The sequence below is a fragment of the Poecilia formosa genome, unplaced genomic scaffold (assembly GCF_000485575.1).
Source record: "Poecilia formosa unplaced genomic scaffold, Poecilia_formosa-5.1.2 Scaffold1643, whole genome shotgun sequence".
Taxonomy (NCBI): domain Eukaryota; kingdom Metazoa; phylum Chordata; class Actinopteri; order Cyprinodontiformes; family Poeciliidae; genus Poecilia; species Poecilia formosa.
The window spans coordinates 1009-4851 of record NW_006801582.1 but is presented as its reverse complement, the minus strand read 5'-3'; the positions used below and the strand labels follow the sequence as shown (position 1 = coordinate 4851).

General features: G+C 35.0%; 1 long non-coding RNA gene across 1 annotated transcript; it reads left to right on the top strand.

Moving 5' to 3' along the window:
- The first annotated feature begins 1349 nt into the window (after positions 1–1349).
- LOC107835329 (uncharacterized) lies at positions 1350–3581 on the top strand. The gene is made up of 3 exons (XR_001661137.1): positions 1350–1480; positions 3250–3300; positions 3410–3581. It is a non-coding gene; the product is annotated as an uncharacterized LOC107835329 (long non-coding RNA).
- Positions 3582–3843: the final 262 nt, after the last annotated feature.

Here is a 3843-nt window from a genome sequence, read left to right as displayed (position 1 = left end):
ATATTATGTGAAATGAGGAATTCATATTTTGATGTATATATTGTCAGGTCATTACCTGCTTCTAAAATATCATTAAAACTGCAGATTGTCTTTCTCTGTCTGGAAAGACTCGATTAAAAAGGCGATTAAAAAGGTTTATTGACATCCATGAATTTGCATTTCATGCGTCCCCGGCTGAGGACATCGAGATGTGAATTGCAACGAGCTCGGATGAGGATTCCCATTGCTGGTTAGGAATGTCATCCCCCACCGCCCATACACTGGTGGTGGAGGTCGGTGAAGGATAGATGCCTGAAGAGCCAGGAAAGTGGAGGTGGAGCTGAATTACAGTGGTTAACACTGTCAGAGAAGTGTCAGATGCCTCCTCCACTTATATGCCTCCAGATGACTAGATGGGTAACAGGTCTGCAGGACAACAGACGCTGGCCCACGCTGACCCACGCCCTCAGGAGGAAGGTCTCGGGCTCCCTCTAGTGGAGAAAAACTGACAAAACGTCGGGATCCCAACAATTCATGTATAAAATGGTCCTTTTTTAAATATAATGGATGGGATCGTAAAATATTTAAAAACTAATTTTAACTTACTATAAACATATTTTGCCAAGTTCTTTTTCACAAAACTCAAAATAAAAGCGTGCAATCACTTGTATCTTTCCGAAATGAGAATGATGTAAGGAAGAAAAATCCTGTAAAGTAAAAAAATTAAAGCTTAAATCTGTTGTAGCTGATTAAGAAAATCTGAGTAACCAAAAAAGGATTATATATTTACACCACCTGCAGTCAAACTCAAAATTATTCATTCTCTTGATAAATATTGGTTTAAAATGGTTCTCATTCAATCAAGATGTTTGCTTCACTCATTTTTGAAAGTATCAAGTTTGAAAAAACAAGAAAAAGACAATAACAAATGGCCTTACAGCAATAAAACCTTATAATCGCTGAGAAGCTTTTTGCATGTTCCCGCTGACATTTTGATTTTTGACAACCAGCTCCCTCCTTGCCATCACCCTAATCTTTATCACCCCTAATTCTCCATCAGATCCAAGTCTGGACTCTGAAAGAAAACCCCAAAATAAGGATAAAAGGAAATATAAAACATTTCTAAACCTAAATCTGGCAGAAGTGCAAATAAATTTCAGGATAAACTATGCTTTGCGGGAAGCAGAAACAAAAGTAAATTCCAAGAGTGCCAGAGTTATTTGCATTAAAGTTCAAAGTTGCCTGAGGTATTTACACAATTGGCAAAGTTCAGCACTGGAACAAAAGAGATTTGCTTAAGTAATCGCATGAGGGAGGGAGTACTTAATGACTGACAGCCAGGAAAGAGTAAAATAGACGGTGAGAGAAAATCAAGCAGGCAAGATTAAAAACAGAAAAAAACAGGTATGAGGGGACAGGCATTGAAACTGCTGCTATTTTTGAACGTCCTCTTTTTGGCTAGCCTCCTGGTCCTTCCCTTCTGGTATTCGATGGAGAAAGGGTGAGTTAAACTTCTGTCTATGGGATGTAAACAAACATTCTGAAATGTTCGGGGTCTCATCTTCATATTAATCCTGTGTGTACAGAGGCAGATTCCTGCTGCTAAGGTTTAAATAAGATAGTGGTCAAAGCTAATATTGTTAGAAAAGAAAGAATATATAATTTATGTTTTTTTCATATGCATCTTTTTAACCTGTTCATGTTCACCAAGTAAATAAAAAAGTACGGAAATAAATGACAAAAAAATTACTCAATAAATGTCCTTAACATTAAAGATAGAGGTACTTCTACATTTAAGATTAAAGTGTTAGGTGTCTGCTTATCAATTGAAATTTACGTTTTTCATTATTTTTTTGTATTATAATTTAGCCCACTGGCTCTTAAAAGATTATAATTGTTAGATGCATATTTCTCCAAACTGAAATTGCATTTTTCTGCTTCATCCTGAAATTTCCTTATTTCTAGTTTCTACGTTTTTTTAGATGCCTTGCTACAAATTAAACAGATGAATCTGGGATAGTACTAACCAGAAACACAACTTCTTTCAACTGTGCATGAAGTGACAGTGCTGATTGTGATCTTTTGATTTTGAGATGGGTTTTAAAAAAAAAAAAAAAAAAAAACTTTATTTACTTAAGCCACTGCATTTTCTTTTTTCTGTTTTGTAAGAACAATAAAAAGATATTTACTGGTCTAAAATCTAAATCCTGTGAGCCATGAGTGCTGCAAACTTGACAAATGGCAGGAATTGTGAACCCTACAGCAAAAAGTCTCACAGATGAAAGAAAGGTTAAGAACAAGGACAATTCCTCTTATTGCTTGTTTTGTCAAAAAAAAAAAAAACATTAATACAGGATTCTGGAAATTATTACTTTTTGATTAAAGGACATATTCACATAAACAAGATACACTCAAAGTTTCACAAATTTATCCATGTGTCTCGATATTTTTGTCATTTAAATAAGATATTCTCAGGCCTTCCATCATTATGATTGATTTTGTAGCTGCACACTTTGTGTTTCTACATGGATGGATGGATGGATGTATGGATGGATGGATGGATATTTGGATGTAACCTTCAGAATTAGAGTTTTAGTACAAGAAGCATTTATTGCATCATTCCCTTTAAAAACGAATGATTGATCTGGAATATGCAGAATGTTTACTCCATGTAATTCTTCAGTGTTTTATCAATCAATCAATCAAATGTTATTTGTATAGCACATTTCAGCAGCAAGGCATTTCAAAGTGCTTTACATAATTAAAATAAAAACAGCATGTGACAGTGAATAAACAGTTAGAAAGACAAAGGGAATTATTTTTTAAAGAAAAAAAAGGTTAAAAAAGATAAAACATTAAAACCCGCACCCCTTGTAGTACTTCAGTTAAACGACTCACACCTCAGAGTTTTAGTTAAGATGTCATGTTTTATGATGACATCTGAACTAAACTAAACTAAACTAAACATCTTAAGATGTTTTATGCTGGTAAAAGTTGATGTTTGCAACTTTTAAAGCAGATGGAAGGATGGGAATCACTCATAAAGGCTGGATGTTATCTATAAAAAATACTGTGCAGCATATAACGTCTTTATGGTGCATCAGATGAAATATTAAAGAATGTTTCATAGTTCTGGTAACAGTAAAGGATGATTCACGTGTGACACGTGTTAGTGATATAAGTTTATGCAATGCACTCACACTGAATAAGGCTATTAAAGTTATTTAAAATATATTTTCTTCTCAACACCCTGTTTTTCTCTCGCCACAGATTGGAGAAACCTCGCCGCTATCTATGGCAAAGCACTGATAGCCTCTTCAGGTAAGAATGAGCAGTCGCTGCTTTTCGTGTCATTTCTGTGTTAATTCAATTAATAGATGATCAATCTACATCAGCAGCACTCATTTCTGGATGTGCTCTTGTGTTTCAGGGAGAGTTCAAATCAGTTCATAGATTTCTGCTCTCAAGTCTCACAAACGGAAGAACCCGACGATGAACAACTGAGGTATAAACTCAATTCTTTCTTACAAAACAAAAGCTTCCTAAATCAAAATGTGATCTTATCAAATGCAATAAAAAAAACTCAACAGGGTCACTTGTTTGTCATTGCATCTACATCCACAAACCTGTCCCTCAACCGTCCTGCATCAGTCCAGTCACACACACCTCATAATTACACATTAGAGGGAAAAAATATACAGATATTCACACGATTTTGGTGAATTCTACCCGTTGCTGAGACTCTTAATATACACTGCTCAAAAAAATAAAGGGAACACTCAAATAACACATCCTAGATCTGAATGAATGAAATATTCTCATTGAATACCTTGTTCTGTACAAAGTTGAATGTGCTGACAACAA